This window comes from Macrobrachium nipponense, chromosome 7 (genome assembly GCF_015104395.2).
Source record: "Macrobrachium nipponense isolate FS-2020 chromosome 7, ASM1510439v2, whole genome shotgun sequence".
Classification (NCBI taxonomy): Eukaryota; Metazoa; Arthropoda; class Malacostraca; order Decapoda; family Palaemonidae; genus Macrobrachium; species Macrobrachium nipponense.
The window spans coordinates 117,032,014-117,054,941 of record NC_061109.1 but is presented as its reverse complement, the minus strand read 5'-3'; the positions used below and the strand labels follow the sequence as shown (position 1 = coordinate 117,054,941).

Sequence of the window (22,928 nt, the reverse complement as noted above, 5' to 3'; positions counted from 1 at the left end):
TCCGAACAACGTCTAGAGTGGAATTCTATCATCAGAAATACACATCTCTCACACCTCAATGGAATGACTGAAAATCGAACTCGCGGCCACCGAGGTAGCAGGCCAAGACCATACCGATCACACCACTGAGGTGCTTCGTTTTTGTAGGATAACAGCTATATTCCTCTGATTTGCAAAGAGAATAACATCCGTTTCCGTAGGCTAACAGCTATAGCAAAGTTACTTCCGCCAGCTGTTCCCTTGAAACAGCTGTATGGAAGGAAACAGGGAACGAATTTTGATTTAGAGATGCATTGCAGTGTTCTTATGCGACAACAAAATACGTTCGTTTATCGCTCTGCGCGACATTAAGCACGTGTATTAGTTTATATTCAGAGTATATATCGATATATTCGATATATACTGTTCATTAATCTTTGTCATTTTTCCACCTGTGTAACAATACAATGGGTGTATGTTTTTCTACTTGCTATGTATGTAATTATACATGTATATATGTATATGAGTGTGTATGTATGTATGTGTTCGTTTAAATAAGTAAATAATGTTGAATGTGGCGCACTAACATTGTTCAATAGTTTCTGATATTTCATATGTGAGTCTCCGGTTTTTAAAGAGAATATTTTATACTAATAGTTGTATTCAAAACTTCAGGGAACATCTGTAAACCACATTCATATATCAGGAGGTTATGAATCTCATCAAATTTAGTACTGGCATTTAGGCCATTTAGAGAATTCATGTTTGAATTCTGCTGATCACTGCTATTTTTGGTTTATTGCTGTTGTGTTGCAGAACATTTCAGAAGAGTATCATTCTTTTTCTTCTATTCATAATTATTATAGTTATATATTGTTTTAATGGTTTTTAGTTTGTTTGATTCCATAACTTTTTTTTTTTATTGAAATCGTAATTATTTCCCCCCAGATACTAATTATATTGCGCTTATATTGAAGAGATAGCAGTGTTAAGTTTAAGTCTCTTAAACTGAAAACTAATGAAAACATAACGATTAAGAATTATTTACTTTTTTCTTACCTCGAATTATATAAATAATATTATCCTTCGCAAACCAGGATATTTGACATTTACGGCTGCACCCAAACATGGTATACGCAAGCTAGGAGATATTTAAATACGCAGGATTATTGAAGCTGGTGATTTAATGTCTATGGATGTCTCTGAAGTTTGAGACATTACCTAGATAACTGATGAGGTATAGGTGTACTTGGCAACACTAATCAAGCGTGTTTCAGTTTTCTTCTTATATATATATATATATATATATATATGTGATATCAATAATAATATATATGTATATATGTGTGTGTGTGTGTGTGTGTGTGTGTGTGTGTGTGTGTGTTTACTTTCAAGTTTCAGTGCTTTATGGAAACATATATGCTCCTCAGTTGAATTTTTAATCATTCCGATTTTAATTTTTGTACGTAAGAGAGGACGCTTTTTGAGGAAAGGAATCTTGTTCTATGTAGTAGAGTTTATTGGGAAACGTAACCGAATGCCCCTCTCTCTCCACAGCCAAAGGGAAAAACAAACTGAAGCAACAAGGTTGGGTGCAAACCACAAAGGAGAAGACAAATTTATGTACGAACATGACGCAAGACGAGCAGTTTTCAAGTGAGGTACGAGTTTCATAGGTGGGATGTCGTTTCGAGAGGATCTGACCTGGAGGTTTTACAAATAACGTTGGAGAAAAGACTTGTTGCATTGAATGCACTCGGCAGTGGGGTGGGGGCGGGGAAGGGTTAATGGAAGAGGGACAGTGGGAAGACGATGTTCTACAGGAAATGACAATTGCTGTTGGACGAAGCTTTCCCAAACGGTTCGTTCATTCGGAGGGAAACGACACGTTTTCTGTGAGCTGGATGTCTTTCGGACCCTTCCTTCTCTATGGCTGCACATTCTCTCATATCTAGTCCGTTCTGTTTAACCAGCAGCATCAATACATTTTGCGAGGTAAATCTATACAGTAGCTGATGAGTCTGCTTTACTTGAAGTTTTACTACTTCAACATTTTTTTTTATTATTTTTTTTATTGTTGTATTTCTATTATAGAAGGTCGAGTTGATTCAGTCTGTCTGTGGAGTTTGTTTATTCAACCTAGAGTAATTGAATGTCAACACCTGTCTTCTTGAGGGTTCAAATTCTGTAGAATTTATATTATACATTTCATTAACTTCATTTTTTTTTTTTTGCCCGTGGTACTAGTTTATGGCATTCCTCCTTTGATGTTAATGATATAGACAGTCATCTTAAGCGTTTCGTTTATGTAATTAACTGCTGAATTGGTTCCACAGCCTTACAGCTTGATATGTCCTTATTTTTTTTTTAAAGAAAATTGAACCATACCTCTTCGCAAAATAAACTGAAGGTTTTTCATCCGGGCTTTAAGTACATGGCATTTATTACTTTTACATCCAGCTGAATATAATCTCGAGGTACTGTACCCCGGAAAACGGTCAGTGAGTTTGAATGAAGAAGCGCGTGGGGGGACTCATCAGATATTGGTATCGTTGGAGTGCTGATGGAGTGATAAGAATGAGAAGGGAGAAAGAAATGTAAATACTGAAATTTATGTTCTTGGTTAAAGGACTTTCGTCAGAGGTGAATAATTCAAGTGGGTACAATATCCTCAGTGAGAAGAGGAGAGATAGAAAGAGGACCAAACCTTACCTGTTCCTGGAAAATCACCGGTTATTAGACGTTTGATTTTTCTTTGGAATGTCGGATAATAATGATGTTCGTCTCTGAAATTAGTAGAAAGGAAGACTGTCCCTACGTTTATCTCTTGTTTAATCGAAGAAGGTAGTAGTGTTCAAGCGAAAACTCAAGTAGTTTACTCATTTTTGCTTTCAGTTTAAATATAGACCTCTCGGAATAAAAAAAATGTATACGTCATCAAATGATGCACTGTAGACAATGTTATATACTGGGAGAAGTGGAGTTGCTTCTCAGTCATATTTGTTTTGTACTTTGCTTCATTATTGGATTTCGGCGAGAAACATAATACGAGGAATACTGCTGCAACTCAATTAAGGCTTATGACTCCACATCATTCATTATTGGGTAATTTGAGTTTGACAGGAAGAAATTCTCTCTCTCTCTCTCTCTCTCTCTCTCTCTCTCTCTCTCTCTCTCTCTCTCTGTTATATGTACGCTGCTTCTCAAGGTAGCCAATGAACTAATACCCATATCACTAAGTTTGAAAGTGGTTTTTGATAGTATGCGACGAGTAATACTACATTTTAAAATCAGATTCCAGTTTCAGCATTAGACCTTGTAGGAAAAACTCTTCAGTAATGTTCACGGCTCAGATAACCTTAATCAGTGCCCGGGCTCAATTAATTCTAGCTAATAATACCTTTGCACATGAAATTCAACAGAGGTTAAAAAAAAGACCCAGCATTTTCAAGTTGAGAGGAAGTGGGCACGCGACTAGTAATGTTTCATTAGCAGTGTGAACAAAATCAGTCATGCATGGATATCACTTCATTTCATGGTTTAGTAGAGTTTCTCGAAAATGGATTGAAATTGAAGACGCAGCAACGTCATGGGATATTGAAAGTAACGAGGCACCCGCATGGAGAAAGAGAGAGAGCGAGAGAGACTCCCTCAACCCGGTGCTCTGTTCGAAATTGCGATTGGTTGCTGTGCTTGATTGACTAAGGATGATTGGCTGAAGAGCCTGTAGGGGAAAAAATCTGACGTTTCAAGGTCTTCACTATTTTAAAGGTTTTCAAAATGATGCCTAGGTATGATGCCGTTCATAGCTGTGCTGTTGCGAAGACAACAACAACTATGCAGGAAATGGAGAATGGAGATTGTTGTTGTACGAATTAATGAATGTGTTAGTAATCATAGTAATCTTGAACTCGATCATATGTGTACGTTCATGGTAACTTGAACACATGAGAATCACAGTGATCACAATCTGCATGACAATATAATAATAATAACGTCGCAAATTACCAGTGTGTGCATGGTGGTTATGACGTCCATCGGGGGGGAAGTGGTAATGCTAGTGATAATCGTTCTTGCAAGTCATTCACCTGTAAAAAAAAGAATGGGGGGGGGGGGGGGGGGTTGGAAATTGGAAAAATAGCGAAACGTGCTTGGGCTCATTATATAAGCAAAACCATCCGGGGGCTAAAGATCGAAATGATCCGGAACAGCTTGCAAAAAGCATCGTTCGCGTTAAGAGAAGAGAAAGGAATTTGAGGACCACTGTCGAGTGTTTGGCGTCGAAGATTCCGTTGAGGCAACTGCAAGTTGGGAATGGGTTCTGGGAAAGGAAATGAATGCCTGTGAGGGATAGAATGTTTGGCTAAAGGGTACGGGATGGACAAAAGGGAAAGGAGAGAGAGTGAAAGGATAGGAAGGAGTTTAGGGATCATTAAAGAGTGAATGGGTTACCGGTGCGTGGATAGGTTTGGGTATCTATTTTAGGATTTGAAAGATGAAAATAAAGTAGTTGTATGAGAGAGTTTTTTTGTTTGTGTGTGTTTATATGCGAGGGAGGTAGCGCGAGAGAAATTTAAAGTTATACTGTACTAGATAATGACATATCAAGAAAGTAAGTTTAAAAGACATCTTGCAGTAATGCGGTGTAGGCAGCATTAAGCCTGGCTTTCAAATCAAAATCCTCGTCGAATTAAGTACCCCGGCAGCAGCTATAAAGTGAATGGAACCTTACCAGGTTAAGATAACAAGTCGACAGATGAGTAAACATTGAGAGAAAAAAAAGAGAGAGAGCGAGAGAGAGAGAGAGAGAGATAGAGAGAGAGAGATGTACAGATTGATGAAGGGACAATCGACATAAGAACATTACACCGTTATCCTTCATAGGGGTGCGAAGGGGGAGAAGTAGCAGCGTTAAATGGGATGACGTAATCCTTACAGAGGTGTGGGGTAACCCTCATAACAGCTGCTGGGTCGGACACCCTCCGCTCACTTCCATCCTCCCTCCCTAACCTCCCCCCTCCCTCCATCGCTCGCTCCCTCCCTCCCTCCCTCCCTCCCATCCTTCACCATTAGGCTACGCCAGTCCCGTGATTAAAAAATTCTTAGATCCCGAATTGCAACGTTGGGGGAAATGTTAAAACATGATACCTATTTGGAATCTTAAGGTTAATTTTGTGTATATATATATATATATATATAATATATATATATATATATATATATATATATATATAATTATATATATGTACAATATAATATAGATATGTGTGTATGTAAATGCGACCCCAGTTTTGTAACCATAGATATTATATACGTGTATACGTGTATGTATGCATACATGTAAAAACACTCACACAACACACACACACACACACACACACATATATATATATATATATATATATAGTATATATATATATATATATGAGATAGAAATGGTCAGGATAAGACTCAAGCAACCCAATTTTCCAGGGTGATTCAGCGTTTTCCTTTCCCAGAATTTTTTTTATTGAAAATAAAATAAAATAAAAAACAGTTCTCATGAACAGGAATAAAATGATACCGCCTACAGGCCTGGATAGATAATAGCTTCTTTTATCTGTCATAAACTACTGTAATATATGATTTTGACAGGATTCGGTTAATATTATTAGCAGGCCAGTTCTCGAAGATCTCTAACAGGAAATTGTTTCAGCGTTCATATTATAAGTAAACTGGGAAGGTCATAATTTCTTGGTTCGATTTTTATTTCCTATTTTAGTTTAAAATGTAGTCTTAAGGTAAGCGTTAATAACAAACTTGAAATGTGCTATAGTCGGTAGCTCAATATTTCAAGAGAGAGAGAGAGAGAGAGAGAGGAGAGAGAGAGAGAGAGATTTAGAAAGGGTGCACTGAGGCTTGCTAAAACCAATATTGTCCATCGATTCCCTTACCACAGGAGAAATTCCGAAATCCTTCGTATCCTTTAATTGACAAAGGAAGTTTCCCAGAGAGAAAGGATTAAATTGGCAACTTGTTGGACAATGGGCGACGACCGTATTCTGGGAATTACATATCCTGTGTTCCTCGGTTGTAATTTCCTGAACCTCTGCCGAATTACAGGCCCGGGAAGCACCGGACGGCTGGCAGAGATCGATGGACCAGATGAATGAAAGACATCTCGCATGAAAATGATGGGAAGATCTCAGAATGACGCTCATTTGCACTTGATGGCAAAACTCATAGATGAGGATGAGAATGGGAAAGGTTGATCAATTCGTCCCTGCATGGACGAACTGGCGTATCCCCCCCCTCCCCCACTTTTTTTTTTTCTTTTTTTTTTCTCTCTCCAGCACAAGTGTCTCAGTTTTTGATCCTCTATAACGCATCAAAACTTCATCTGTATCTGTTGTCGCATTTTTAAACCAGATTGCCTCAAAAGATGAGCTAATTTGCATAATATCAAAATCTTTGAAGCCAATTTTCTCAGAGTGGGGGAGAAAATGGCTTATATACGCCAGTTCGTCAAACTAAGGACAAATTTGAACGGATTCGATTGTGAAATTGTTTATATCAAAACTAGTAATAGTTCGGTAATTCTGTGCTTATATAGTTATTTATATAGTAATTCATTATGTCTCTGAGGATTGATGTTACTTGGCTTCAGCCATAACACTCTTTTCAAGAGGAATGTTATATGTTAAATGCATTCCTTTGCAATTCAAACACTTTAGGACAACGGGAGCGAGTGGCCTGGATACTAATGTTATGGTTCACACTCCATTAAATCTTCGTGGAATGGTGTCATGTGGAAGCCGTTTTAATAAGCTTACAATTGATCCGCAGAATCTGCAACAGCCGATTGGCAAGCAAATCCGGTGGTAATAGGAAGCACGAGCTTTAGCTGAAATTCGGGTATAAATGGTCGTGGCGTTTTGTTTTCGGGGCCGCGTGCATTCAGGTTCAATTTTCCTCGTATAGTTCTGGTCTGGATTTAGTCATAAAACATGCAACATTGGTCATCATTCATATGCTTGTTTCCCATTTACTATTGCCGTGTATTCATGGGATAAAATACTACGATGAACAGTTACTGCAGTTGTATTAGATTAGCTTATAGGCATCTCCATCACCTTTTATAGTTCATAGATAGCCTACGGTGCTTTGCAATTTCAAAAAGGTATGCCAAAATGTGCTTGTAATATATTTATTTTTGCTTATGTTGTTGTTACACGAAAAGAGTGGCTGTATGATGTGCTGTCTTTTAAATATCCTTTGCCAGAATAAATTACCTCATTTTATTATTAGAATAATTTACTTCTTGGCATTCCCATTCCCATTCTCATTCGTACTTCCTCAGGAATGAGCTGCATTGATAGCTACTTTTCCGGTTTTGCATGAATTCATGATGGATTAAGTGGCACATGAAAAAGATCCATATTAGAGTTGTATAAAGCTCAGCCACTTCACTGAAAGTATTTATCACTTTAGGTTTTAATCTTAGCCAGATTTGTATAGTGTTGATGTGCATTATCTGTAACTCCGCTAGTTTCAGTATTTCACCTCCGTTATTTTGTCTTGTCAGTGTTGTCTTTAATGGCGGACGTAACTATATGATATGTTTTATTGCTCTATTATAAGTGGCTTATATATATATATATATATATGATATATATATATATATATATATATATATATATTATTATATATAAAATGTTTGTTAATGAATTCCTCTGTTAAAACAGGATATGTCTCAAGTATAAAGGCCCATTAAAACACTCTGGTTTAAAGCTAAGAACTATATTTCGGTGGACTGACTTCCACTCTGACCTTTTATCTATAACTATATATCTATATATATATATATATATATATATATATATAATATATATATATATATATATACTATAATATATAATATGCATGCATGCATGCTCATGTAAAATTTCGTCGAATGTTGCATCGCAGTGTAACATAATTCGAATTTCTTCTATAAATGAGTCATGAAATTTTAAAGAATCTTATTCACCATACATTAGATGGTAATTTAATTAAGCAGGTGAGCATTGATGCTTATATACGGTAAACAGATGGTTAGATATCCAGTATGTAAATAAAGGTTGAAGATAAGATACTAAGGTTATGCTTAACCTGGAGTAAATTGTTTCTTAGTGAAAGGAAATAGGACCATTTTTATACTGATCAGTCTACCTGCGTACCCTTTTTTTTATTTATTTATTTTTTTTTTTTAAATCAGATGCATGATTACTGTTTCTTTCTTGTTTCCAAGGAGAACCACCAGTATCTTTCTGGTTAATGATCCTTCTCACTGTCCTCTTTGAGAAAAAATACAATTGAGAAGCTTTTTTCAGAAATGTCAAAATGAATTCCATTAGTTATGTTTAGATTATCATTTCATAACCTTTTTTGATAATTTATAATCATGATTTTGTAAGGACCTCTGTCTTTGATTCAGGATTTGTAATGTTCTTCACCTGGCGTGGCGTAAGTCTCCAAACCTAAAACTCTAATTACCGGTAATGCTTTCCTTCACTTCAATAGCTGGTTTCTGTTACGTGCATGCTGCAGATGACAGCGTCGCTTATGCATGATTACCTGTTTTGTAATGTTCCACGCCGGTGTTTCCTTTGTTATCCCTTTTATTTATTATTCTTTTTATCTGTAATTTCAGCTCACGATGTCCTTAGTTTCATAAATTAAACGTCTTGTTTTTTTGTCATTATTCCTAAGAAATTACTTCTCATACTAATCACATAGAGAAGTACTTTAATTAGATTCTGGCAGTATCTGAAACTTGAAGAAGTGTAGCTCGCTACAGGGGACTGAAAATAAAACCATCTATTTTTCCGTCAACATGTCCAGTGCGTCAGGCTTTCTGCTACTTTGTGTGATTATGAAAATCAACTCATTGCTCTTTCGTTTTGACAGCAACAAAAAATAACGTCTTTTATTTTAAAAGAACCCACCAAATGACTTGCTAAGTATGGCTCAAAGAGTTTGAGTGTGCTCTTTAGCTGTCCTAATCGTTCTAGTTTCTTCTTGTAAATACTGTGGTCTCCTATCAATCTGTTTCAGTTCCTAAAAGATTTCATCTTCTCTAGTTTGAGTGTGCTCTTTAGCTGTCCTAAAAGATTTCATCTTCTCTAGTTTGAGTGTGCTCTTTAGCTGTCCTAATCGTTATAGTTTCTTCTTGTAAATACTGTGGTCTCCTATCAATCTGTTTCAGTTCCTAAAAGATTTCATCTTACACATACACGCTCATACCAAGGCATTCACATTCAGGCTACTTTAAAGACCAGTAGCAAGAGAGGCTGTCCTCAGGTGGGATTCCCAGAAGTCTATCAACCCCACAATTAAGGACACTATACTCTATACTGTCATAAAGCTTAGACTAAGGTATCTTCATTTTTGCATTTGCCCTGGAATGATGGCGGCCGTGAAAATTAAACACAGAAAAAAATGATAGACGAATACATTCCATTTTACATAGGCTAGTAACATTTGTTAGTGAAACTACTTATATTAGAGTTTGTGCCACTTTCTCTTTCTTCGGTGTTTGGAGGCAGAACTTAAGAGTCAACAAGTTTTGTCAGCTATTAATACCTTTGATCCCTAAAATTTGGAATTTTCTGCTGTTTTGCAATTCCAGCCTTATAATCTTAGTTTTAATCTCTCTTCATAACTTGTACCTTTTTTCTGTCTAGGGCTCGTGTAACGTATTCTAAGGCAATAAACAGTTATTTATTTATTTTGAAGATTTTAATAATTCTAGTTGCTTTAATTAGTAATACATCTGTTTTCTCGTAAACATTTACGCGAATTGGTAAGTAAGATTACTGTCATGCAATGTGCTATTGCAGGGAGCATGCGCGTGGTTGACATGCAGGGTATAATCTAAAGTCGCAAGCACCAATCGAAGCGGCTGGCGCAGCACAGCTCATGGCGTGAATAATTGATGTTTCATATCGTGGAGGGAATAGACTGGCACAGGTCTCTTTGCTTATTTATAACGTATCGAAGAAGGATGGGGCAGGAGAGCAGTGCGTGGTTTTTTTTTATCCCTATTTGCGCTGTTATTGGAAGCGCGGTTTTATAATTTTTATAATTTGCTTTATGCATTTTCAACGCAGAATGTATTGTACACGTGTAGCGTGTGCGGTATCACGAACCTCGATAGCTAGCGTTTGTGATTGTTAGTCATAGGCAATCATTTAAATTTCGTGTGCCGTCGGCGGGCTTGAAGTTTACCTGCATTGAGATTTGCTTGGCGCTTTCTTTCCTGCTCTCGTGATGCGGTCTTTCGTCTCGTCAAAAGAAAGCTTAGCATGCTCCGATTCGTCCGGTGACTTTGATGTTGTTCGAAACCACTTTACAGTATTTTTTTCGATTTTGTAATTTTATACACTGTTGTTTGGCGGAGGAGTCGGTTCTTTTGAAATGTGCATTGAAGAATTTTCGTGTTTTATTTCACATCTGAACGTCATGTAGACTGCCGGGCCTCAATTTGTCAAAAATTATTTTCAATCAACTGGGGACCCTGTCATTTTTTCCTTGCCAGACAGTTGGTAATTCATATTTCGTATAAATACATGATCAGATATTCGTTTCTTTGTCTGCATGCTTTCGTGCGTGCGTGCTTTTGTGTATGTGTGTGAGAGAGAAAGGGGGTGGGGGCGGTTGGTGTGTGCTAACTTACCTGCATCGGTCCTTTTAACCAAACCTTTACTTTGTTCATTTGAAACAGTAGTTGTAGTAGAAGCAGGCTATGAGGGGAATGCACACGCAATGGTGTTCCGTTAAAGCAAAAAGAATAACTTCCCACCATTTTTTTCTGATGCAGGCGTTCAATCTGGGCGTTGCGGAAAGTGAGTCTGGTAATTGCATTTGATTTTCTGCAACAGGATGTTGCTGGGTAAAGGGAGAAATGGGTCGGAATGACATTACGAGTTTTCTACAATTTTTTATTTTTATTTTTATTTTTATGAGTGACGCAACATTTTGCAGTAAATGTTACAGATTTGAGAATAATATTTTGCTTATTTTGTGATGAGAACGAAAAGAATTTTATCTTGCTATACACTATTTTTTATTTTACATTTGGAATTTATCATTGATTATAAAGATTTTGTTCAAAGATCTTGGTCATGTTACTACTTTGAACTCCGGAGATCAAGTTTTATGTCTCGAGTGTTTTCATCAATGTGTGAGCTCGTTTTGTAAAGTCACGGTAGGATTTTACATTTGATATATTCAGTATCATGATTTGCATTTTATATTATTTCATAAACTTCGTTAAAGAGGTAGTTACTAAGAAATCACTCTAGTTTGATTTTTATCATGCATTGACTTTCTACAGCGCTTACTTAATTTCTGCAAGATTTTAATTGTTATTTTTTCATTGCATTGTAGTGTATATGAACTTACTGTTAATGTATTTGGATATTACTTTGTATGCAGTGACTGTTACTATATCTGGGTATTTCTTCGTATTCTTTAAGGTGAAGATAAGACCAATTATATTCTGAGAAGAAGTTACAATCTTCAAGAAACAAAGTAACAGCAGAGGAGACCTTGCATATAAGAAGTAACAGGAGAGGAGATCTTGTAGATAAAAAATAACGGCAGAGGAAACTTTGTAAATAAGAAATAACCGCAGAGGAGACCTTGTAAATGAGAAGTAACACCAGAGGAAATCTCTAAGTAAAAAGTAACAGCAGAGGAGATCTTGTAAATAGGAAATAACAGCCGAGGAAACTTTGTAAATAAGAAATAACAGCAGAGGAGACCTTGTGAATAAGAAGTAACAGCAGAGGAGCCTTGTAAATTAGAAGTAACGGCAGAGGAAATCTTGTAAATGAGAAATAACAGACACAGGAAATATGTAAGTAAGAAGTACAGCAGAGGAGATCTTGTAATAGGAAACTTTGTAATAGGAAATAACAACAGAGGACACTTGTAAATAAGATATAACAGCAGAGGAGAACTTGCATATAAGAAGTAACAGCAAGAGATCTTGTAAATGAGAAATAACAGCAGAGGAAACTTTGTAAATAAGAAATAACAGCAGAGGAGACCTTGCATATAAGAAGTAACAGCAGAGGAAATCTTGTAAATAAGAAATAACAGCAGAGGAAACTTTGTAAATGAGAAATAACAACAGAGGAGACCTTGTGAATAAGAAGTAACAGCAGAGGAGACCTTGTGAATAAGAAGTAACAGCAGAGGAAACTTTGTAAATAAGAAATAACAGCAGAGGAAACTTTGTAAATAAGAAATAACAGCAGAGGAAACTTTGTAAATAAGAAATAACAGCAGAGGAAACTTTGTAAATAAGAAATAACAGCAGAGGAAACTTTGTAAATAAGAAATAACAGCAGAGGAAACTTTGTAAATAAGAAATAACAGCAGAGGAAACTTTGTAAATAAGAAATAACGGCAGAGGAGACCTTGTGAATAAGAAGTAACAGCAGTGGAGACCTTGTAAATTAGAAGTAACGGCAGAGGAAATCTTGTAAGTAAGAATTAACAGCAGAGGAGATCTTGTAAATAGGAAATACATAACAGGAGAGGAAACCTTTCATATAAGAAGTAACAGCAGAGGTTTCTTGTAAATGACAAGTAACCGCAGAGGAGATCTTGTAAATAAGAAGTAACAGCAGAGGAGACTTGTAAGTAATAAGTAACAGCAGAGGAAACCATGTAAGTAAGAAGTAGTTTAGGAGCCTTTGTAAATAAGGCTGCACGGAGTAGCCAAGAGGCATTATCATCATCACTGCAGTAAACAGTAAAGGGATGAACCACAGTTACAAGGGACAGAGACGAAGTTCACAGAATGAAGAGACTATAACAGTAGCTTACAGACTGCAAAGAGGAACTAAAAAGAACCTTACCATCATCACCACTGTGACAGAAACAGTAATGGTACGAAACATTGATTTTTCGCGACGAAAATGCCTATTTCATTTACTTCTCTTTGCCGCCCTTTTTCCTCGTTTCCTCGTAAAGGTTCCCTTAGGCCTACTTCCACTTTTGCTTAGGCTCTGCATTTGCCGTCTCTTCCCAATCCCTGAGGACCTTGGTCATCTTCCCCAACTCCCATTCACTCTCTGGCTATCTTCCCTCCTTTCCTGGGGATATTGCTTTGTCCCCTTAGCCGCTGGTTTGTCTTCTGTTCATTACAAGCGTTTTAGTTGCCATACATGTTCTTTAAGCGCCCCCTCGTATCGTGGTTTTCAAGTTAATAAAAGGCTAATTGTCAGATCACGACTTCACTGGCCGCACAGAGTGAAGTACCCGTACTTTTTTTTCAGAGGAAGTGTTTTTTTATTTATTATTTTTTCTTCTTGTAAAGATATGTTTTCATTCTCGTAAAAGATTTTCAATAATGCACGGTTAAACTGAGGTGATATTCCTACCTTACATACTTCGGTGTAGTCTGATTATAATTCAAACTTAACTTTGTTGTTGTAAGTAAGGTTGTATGTTTTTGATTTCGCAAACAGTATTTATGTCTGTTTGTTATCGGTTGATGCCAAGCTTAAAGCTTTCTGTGGTAACCATGTAGCCTCTTGTACTCTTCGTAATAATGGCGGTTCATACTCCCGAATGTTAGGCAAAAATCTACCGGATATTTTTTTACGACCTTTGTTAAACGTGACTTCCTCTTGTCAAGGGAAGTACTTTATTAACCCCATTTATTTCAATTTTGCGTAACCTCTATTCACGGACAGGCTGGATAAAAACAACGTAGCGTTTAATGGCAGGAGAATGCGTGAAGGGTAGATAGATGTAAGTATTCAAATGATATAATCTGAGAGAGCACACGTGCGCACCCTGTGATAAAGTTACGTAGTATATTTTGTGCCACAAACATGCACAGGAAGTGTCTCGAAAGCAGTGCGGTGGGACTTGAAGGAGAATTTATATGCTTATATATTTCATTACACACACACACACACACACACACACACACACACACACACACACATACATCCATCCATCCATCCCCATCAGCCAAAATACTCGACTTACTAGAGCACAGCAGCACTCTTGCTGAGGCTACGAGCTTTGAATAGATAGCTCCCAGCCTACTGCTCAGCAGTTCACCCAGATGTAAATGGGTACATACCAGTGCCTGCTTAGGTCAGGGGAAAAAAAGGTGTTAGACTAGCTGCATGAGCTCGAAAAATTTGCTGAGAAACGAAAGTCTGAACTACACTTCTGGGGGTACCCCGCCAAAGAGGAGAAATGCATAATGCAAAAGAAAACATGCACACTGTGTGTGCGTTTGTGAAAGAGCTGTAAGCCACAATTCACTGAAAGCGTCAGAAGTAATATACAAAACAAACAGAAATGATGATCTTCTAAAAATAACTGTAGCGTAAAAAATGTTGAAAATAACGAGAACGCATCTCTTTCTCTCTCTCTCTCTCTTAATGTATATATCCCATCATCGAAAGAATGCCCACTGCTGGTAAGTCGTCCAGAATCCTGGTGATTTGTTGTGTAGAAATACAAGTTGGAGAGATCATGCGGGTGTCAACAAATGATGACGAGTCTGTTTGTTGCTTAACCGCCTATTTTACATAGCTCGGTATTTTTTTTTCTCTCCCTCTCCTTTTTAATTAACGTGAGAAGGAATATAGTTCCGAAATTAAGGAAGTAAAATTATACTAATAGTAAAAGTACATTGATTATTTTGAGGGCTACAGCAAAAGTTGGTTCCCGTAAACCCGCCTCTCTCTCTCTCTCTCTCTCTCTCTCTCTCTCTCTCTCTCTCTCTCTCTCTCTCTCTCTCTCTCTCCTCCTCCTCCTCCTCCTCCTCGAGTGTTTACGAGTGTGAGTGAGGGGGATTCTTTAAATGCCCCTGCGTTGTCTAAGAAATTTAGGAACGTAACACCATTTAGGAGCTATAAAAAGGTATTCAAGTATATTCAGACTGAAATATTTATTGGTCCTAGTCATTCACGGCGACTCTATTGCATAAGCACCTCGCAGTAATGACATGAAAGGCCAACACAGTTGAGTATCATACGGGAGACAGCTTTATCCTGGTCTTCAACAGGACTCAGATCTTCACTTCGGTGTTCTTCGCAGTGTGTGTATGTGCGTGTGAAGAAATTGAAATGTCGCACTCACGTCTCTCAAGGCTTATTTTTCACAAATATGTGCACATATCCAGCCTCTCGTCTTATATCTAAGTATATCTGGGTCTTCCAACTCTTCTGGTGCCCGCAGGACCCCAGCTGACATTATTAGTGTACTTATTCCCTCCCGGAAGGGCGTGCAGGATATGCCTTCTTGTAATCAACAAAGACCATCAGAAGGTGATTTATAACTTCCATACGCTGTTGCACATAAGTATGTCTGAAGAAAAATATTTGATCCGTGCAACTCCTGTCTTTTATAAAACCAGCTTACTCTTCATCTCTAAGCGTTTTGTACACTGATAAAAAGCTTTCTCCAGCCTGTTGAGAATGAGTATACTGAATCGTTTCATCGTAATCAGTTGTAGGTGCATGGCTCTGTAGTTACCACATTCATGCCATGACTTCTGTTCCCAATCATTAGGTTTGTTTCCACATTTCATAATGAACTAATGTAGTCCATCTCTTAACTTATTCAGGATCCAAAAACTTTTTGAGTCATAGAATGTATATTCAGGACTTCTGCAGCTTCTGGTTCAATAGTCATATCTCCGTTCTGATGTAATTATCGAACCATCCTTTCTTGTGACAGGTTTTATCTCTTGTTTTTGTTTAATTTTTTTTTTCACCCGAGGAAATTTCATGAATGATTCAGTGCCGATATCTGCTCCCCTATAGCTCCAAACATTCCTCGGCATTCTTTTTCTACTCGTATTTATCACTATAACCGTCTTCTGCAGATGTGCGAGTATATTTATGAATGTGTTTTTGACGTTATTAAATTCCCCATACCTTCGTTGTCCCTACCAACTTTTGCATCCATATCACTGACGACAATTCAGGTATCTCTGTCTGGTATTTCATTTATAGCACTGTTCATTTATATATATTGATAATTTGTCTGTTCTCTCTTTTGAGAGTTTGTTTGTTGGTGCATGAGCAAACTATAATACTCATTATGAACAGTTTTAATTTAAGTCTTGCAATCAGTAGCCTGCTGCTTACTACTCTTCAGTCAGTCAGTGACTACTCTGGTTTTAAAATCATGCCTACTCCTCTACCATTTCTATCAGAATAAATATACCCATTACCCACTTCCAATACCCTGCTTCCCATTCCGTAACACCTAGTTTTTAAAAGTAGTGGAAATCTCCAATCCCTGTCTGTTGAATTCATTTTCTGGTTGTTCCATCTTTCCAATATGATTCAGGAGTCATTCCCAAGATTTTGCTTATCTATTAATGTTACAGAATCCTTAAAGGATTCATTGGCTAAATACACCAAAGGAAAGCCAATTCCCTGTAGCATGTAGTTTTAGCTGATTAAGACTGGTGACCCCTTGGTACTGTAGAGATACTTTAGAGAAAAAGGAACGTTGTTTATTTCAGAAAGGAACCTGTCCAAGTTGTCTTGCGTAACGGAATGAATGAAGTGAATCAGTTAGATATATACAATAACGGGTTTATAGACCTAGATGTAAAGGATTACAGGTATTTAACAAAGCTTTGGATGTACGAGGACCAGATTTATATGAGGGTGTGAATATCATATTTTGGATGTGAGGATATAGTCTTGTGAGTGACGTATCTTCATAAAGGTTCATGTTGCTCGATTTCTTCCCGTTTGAACCATTCAGTTTGAAAGCATTAAAGATGGCATTGCTGCACTAAGGACTTTTCGATTCTTTGCTTCCTGTGTGAGACTCGTGCTGCTTGTAAGTGGCTCCTTGGTAACTACCTCCGTAGAGCTTTCTTCAGACTCTACTGTACTGACGCTGTCTAGTTGCTTGCACCAGATGTCTCTGTGTGATGGTTGTTGATTTGTAAGAGGAACACCGTCAACCACTCTACCCAGCTGAGGTGAACAAGTGCGCGCCATGAAGTGGTGCCCGTTGGGGCCATTAATTTTGAACGAGTTACAAGGATTAGGATGTCTCAGAGACTTATTGGTCCATCCGAGGAGACATCATGCGCTCACTTATCTCTAAGATCAGGTTCCACTGTTCATTCACAGTGTCCTAATGGTTTTGTCTAGCTTTCTTTTAAACTCTTCCACACTGTTGCTGTTTACGACTTCTGGTGGCAGTTTATTCCATGTGTCACATATCTTGTATGTAAAGAAGTTCCCACAATGGGATGTGTTGTATCTCTTCAGCTCTAGTTTCCATTCATTAATTTAGAAGAGTTATGGACTGGAGCTCACAGAGTGAGTCATGATGTTCGATGCAAATATGTGAGTTCACTGAAAACAAGCCAATGGTATTAACTATTGATTTCGTGTGATTTTGATTGTTTTAATCTTTTAAATCTACCTTGAGACTATGTATGCTTAGACCGTAATTATTCCTACAGTAAGCAAGAGCAGATGTGCCACTTTGAGCAGAAAATTCAAGAAATTGTATTTATTTCAGTAAATCCCCTGGAATTAATTTGATTTTATGAGACAGAGAGGTATTAGGCATATTAACATGAAGATTTACTAATTTTGACCGAAATGTAGTGCACGTGAACTAGTAATAGTCCCCTAATATGGTTAGCTGACACTGAATTGATTATTTGATTCTGTGGTGGTTAAGTCAGCCGTCAGTTTTAACGAAGTTTGCTATTTACGTAAAGTAACTCTCTCTCTCTCTCTCTCTCTCTCTCTCTCTCTCTCTCTCTCTACACACACACACACACACACACACACACACACACACACACAAAGGAGGATTGTTTTGTTTTTCGAACCCTGGCGATATTTTATACAGAAAAAAATATTTGCATTCATATATGTGTGAAATGAAAAGATACGTAAATTAATAATTGTGATTTGGGAAGGATGAAAGTAAAGGCGAAAAATCTATCAAATTACTATCCATTGATAGATGTTACAATGAACTTTGATGAACGCTTAATCTCTCTCTCTCTCTCTCTCTCTCTCTCTCTCTGTGTGTGTGTGTGTGCGTGCTCAGTCATGACCCCCAGGAATGGCTCAGTTGACTGCAGAGCGAGGGAGAGAGAATGGTTGGGGCGGGGAGGGGGTGGAGGGGGAGATATTCTATCAGTGTATATCTCGGAGCAGGTGGTCCAGTGAGATGTAGGGATTTAGAAGAGGAGAAGAAGGAAGCGCGAGGGGAGGGGAGCTTCACATAGTGGAATGACCTTGTGAAGGTATCTGCAAAACGCACGCAAACAGGAGCGTCGTGGTCACGTGATATGCTACGGTGCGCCAACGTTACTGTTTTGCCGCACCCGGTAACGTCGTGGTTTTTGTTGTTGTTTTTGCTAGGGCGTGCGCGTCACACACACACACACACACACACACACCACATATATATGTAGATGGGTAGATATAGATATATACATGTTGCTATAGGGATATACAGTATATTTGTTATATATATTTGGATGAGGAGAAAGAAGAAGAGATAGGTTTTATTATATATATTTTAATTTGTAACTATATGATATATAGTATATAATATATATTATATTAATTTTAATAGATATAATAATATGTATATTAATATATAATAAATATTATAATATATAAATACTACCATACATAATTATATAATATATATATATTATATATAAATATATATATATATATGTCCCTATATATATGGTTGTAGTCCACAGGGGAAGAGAGATAGAGAGGATAGTTTATTATATATATATATTATCTTCTTATTAATTAATGTGTTATTTTATTTTATATATCTAAAATATATATGTGTGTGTGTATATCTATATATATATATATATATATATATATATATATATAATATAATAGGCTGTAGTCCACAGGGAAAAAGAAAAGCTGAAATATATATATATATATATATATATATACCTATATATATAAGGTTGTAGTCCACAGGGAAAAGAAAAGCTGATATATATATATATATATATATATATATATATATATATATATATAAATGTATATATGTATGTATGATATATATATATATATAAAGATAGATAGACAGATAGAGATTGATGTAGGTATATACATTGTATTAGTTATTATATATATGGATGATTTAATTATTATTGAATAATATGCTTATCAAGGAGTTTATGCTGTTATCAACTATTAACATTATTAATAATGTTAATAGTTGATAGTCAACCCTCTTTGACTATCTGCTCTATATGGGGAATATATTTTCAGAAAGTATTTATGTGGCTTATTTTGCTCTGTGCCAAAAAAGAAAGTAGTGAGAAGAAACCCTAAGATTTCCAGGCCAGAAAAGTTAAGCCGGGATTTCTAGACGTCGAGCATTCACTGCGACTTTTTTTTTTTTCATTTTCTGATTTTTTTTTCTTGTAAGTACGACTGATGTGTCACTGATTTACTTTTTCTCTTTCCAGGTACGTCTCTTGGACTCGTTGAGTACCAATGGTACAAATGCTGGTTTCGTCTGGGATAACGTGAGTAATATAAGTCTGAATTCTTTCTTCACTTTATAAATTTTTGCGTAAAGAAAGAGAGAGAGAGAGAGAGAGAGAGAGAGAGAGAGAGAGAGAGAGAGATGTTTTCATGTATTTTGAAAGCCTGCGAAGTGGATATTGCAGCAAACTGTTATAGATTCCACACATTTGCCTATCTTGTGATAATCGGGGATGCCAGGTCATGTCAAGTCTCATTAGCACTCTGCTTTTTTTTTTTAATTTAAAATAGAGATAGTTTTGGCCCTTTTATCATGTTCCTCGGCTCAGGTTAAATGTAAAGTATTGCCGGTGTTTTTGTCCTGCGGAGGGAAGTACTTGAAAATAGGTATCATTGCCTGTGTGAATACCATTATTTGTTTCACACTATTTTTGGTAACATTCTAGTGTATTGATTTTTTTTTTATTTGCTGTGGAGTTCACAAGTATTTCTATGAAGCCAGTATCAGAACGAGCGATATTACTCTTACTAGCAAGTGAGAATATATGGCACCTTCCCTAAGTTGGATTCATGGAATTCTTGCATGTGAGGGTTTTCAGCCGTTAGCGTCATACTTCGGAACCAGCTGGGAATATATCTGAAAAGTCCTGAGTTTACCGAAACTTAACTCCCTTAGAGAACTTTGTATGGTATCAAGGGAGACTTGAGAAGTAAATATCAGGGTTATGCCTTTTTGACGACCGGGCAAATATAATAACCATAATGACGAACAAAGGTACACTGCAGTCTAGACTGGTTTTACACAGGAATAAATCTCTACCATATCTTTCAATATGTGCACTAATTTTTGTCATGTTGGGAGAATAATTGATTCAGTGATGTCATAAAGTTTCGCTTCTGTAAAGATGGTTGTGGTAACCAAACGGTACCTAGCTATGTAAAAAAAAAAATACCTAATAATAAAGGCACATATATTATGGATTGACTAAAAACTCATTTGACTCAGGGTAAATTGTATATAGTTGTAGCTTAAATTGAGCTTTGTCTTTAGACATTTGAAATACTTTCTTTCAGTATTGTTATTGCTTTATATATTATGTTTGTTGGTAATGTACGTCTATAGTAGCGAAGAAACATTTCTGTTGATGCTATGTTTATACATATTGCGAATGAGGACTTCTTTGAACAGTTAAATTATATTGAGGTTTTTGGGGGGTATTGTTTTCATTCATGTTGAAAATTACCAAGTTTTCGCTTATTCGGTTAGTAAACCTACAAACTACTTTACGTTTGTTGTTGTTCTTCGGGGGGGGGGGGGGGGGGGGGTGCCGGTTAGAAAGGTCTATAGTAAAACCTAAAAGGTTCTGAAAATGGTGTTTCGCATTGAGTTAAAGATACGGGAATTTTAGGGTAGGTTATTTATGTGAATGTTAAACAACACAGAAAAATTATTTATAATAAAAATATAGCGTATTTATTTTAATTTTCGTTGGTGAAACCAGGCCCTATTTGACTGTAGATCCTAGCATGTTTTGATTTACTTTAAAAGTTAGGAATATAATGTTTATGAATTCAGTGTGAGGGGAAAATCTTGCACACATTTCGAGTAAGCTGGAGGTCGGATCACGCCTTGTTACGATATATGACCACTCCTGGTTAGTAGATATATTTTCAACCGTTTACATACAGCCGGTATGTAATAATTTGATTATTCGCTTTGCTATATTGTATGTGTACGATTAGTCTAATAAAAACACTGATCGATGTTATTCCATTTTCTTAATGTATTCACGAAAGAAGCTTGAACGTCATGTCAACAGACAACATTTGATTACTTACACCTTGTAGCGTAAAAAAAAAAAAAAAAAAAAAAAAAAAAAAAAAGAGCATACAGGAAAGAGAACATAAATCAGTTGTCAAACACGTTTCAAGATGGCTGTGGCTTTCAAACTCCCAGTATGGTTTAGCCTACAGTGACTGACCATTAGACTTGCATCCAAATAAGGATTTTCTAATTACCTGCCCGGAGCATCTGGGGGCGTGACTAGAACAACAACGGCTGGAAGCGCACACTGGAAATGGAGCGTTGTTTTTTTAGATGGTACCGAATGGCCCACCCAAATTGAGGACGAGCGTGGCGAGAAAAAGTAGTTTATGGCCCATAGCTCTCTCTCTCTCTCTCTCTCTCTCTCCAAACGATTATAGCGCATTCCAAAAGAGCACCATGAGTTATCCCTATACATACGATTCCTGTCAGTTCAGCATTATTTTGCTGGGGCATAGCGCCTCCCCCAGCAGTTTGTATTTTTATCCGACCATAACCTTGGCGTCGATAAACGGATTAGAATAGAAGATGCTATGCATTGCATATATGGCTTCTGTATGGGATGTCTAACCTAATGTACCGCCGATAGCAGGCTGCTTTACTTTTAGACGTGTCTTATGTGTGCGTCTGCACTTTATTTTCCGACGTAGATAAGTACGGTAAAAGGTGTCACTTCATATATGGAAGGACGTCGCTCATAGTCTGCTCCCTTTTCCCGAAGTTTTCATTTCATTTCTGGAACTGCAGCGTATGCCGTGGAATACAGATATGTTTAAAACTGACCTGAATGCAAAGGTTTCAGTTACCTCTGGATGACGATCTTATAGGTTAGGGGTGGCCAGAATTTTGAACTCCGAAATCTACTCTAAAGACTGAAACTTTTACGATCTACCATACTTCATAATCACGTATTAAAAGGTGGGGGGGAATTTCAAATAGCGCCATAGTACAATAAAACATGAGTACAATTGCCTCACTTAAATATATATATATATATAGATATATATATATAATATATATATATATATATATATATATATATAATCATATCACATTACCGTGATTCATATACATACATCGAGCTACAAATGTCCTTTAATATCTAATTCACTCTACCTCGGAAGGTTAATATATTTTCATATATGCTTAACCGAAGGGGAATTTTATTAGGCGAATAATAGAATTCTATAATCACCTAATAAATTCCCCTTCGGTTAAGCATATATGAAAATATATTAATTCCGAGGTAGAGTGAATTAGATATTAAAGGACATTTGTAGCTCGATGTATTATATATATATATATATATATATATATATATATATATATATTATATATATGTGTGTGTGTGTGTGTGTGTGTGTGTGTGTGTGTGTGTGTGTGTGTGTGTTTGGTTGTTTATATAGGATTGTGGGGGAACGGCGATCGACCAAACAAGTTGGCCGCGATTGACTGTTAGGCCACCTCTGTTATAGGTTAACATAACGTCAAGTGGTGGATGTTTGTTTGGAACGGGAACGGATACAGCTGGTACTCAGTATGTGGGCTTTTAGAATATCTTAAAAGTGTCCCTTTGAATGGCCCCTTAAAACTGTATT

At 36.8% G+C, this 22,928-nt stretch overlaps 1 protein-coding gene across 6 annotated transcripts in view; it reads left to right on the top strand.

The window, feature by feature from the left end:
• LOC135217305 (uncharacterized) overlaps positions 1–22,928 on the top strand; it is a 275,648-nt gene that overhangs the window by 17,813 nt on the left and 234,907 nt on the right. Inside the window, exon 3 of one of the 6 annotated variants that reach the window (XM_064253074.1) lies at positions 19,487–19,546. The exons of the other annotated variants lie outside the window; for them this stretch is intronic. The gene's annotated coding sequence lies outside the window, so the exon portion shown is untranslated. The remainder of the gene's footprint in view (positions 1–19,486; positions 19,547–22,928) is intronic. 6 annotated transcript variants of the gene reach the window in all.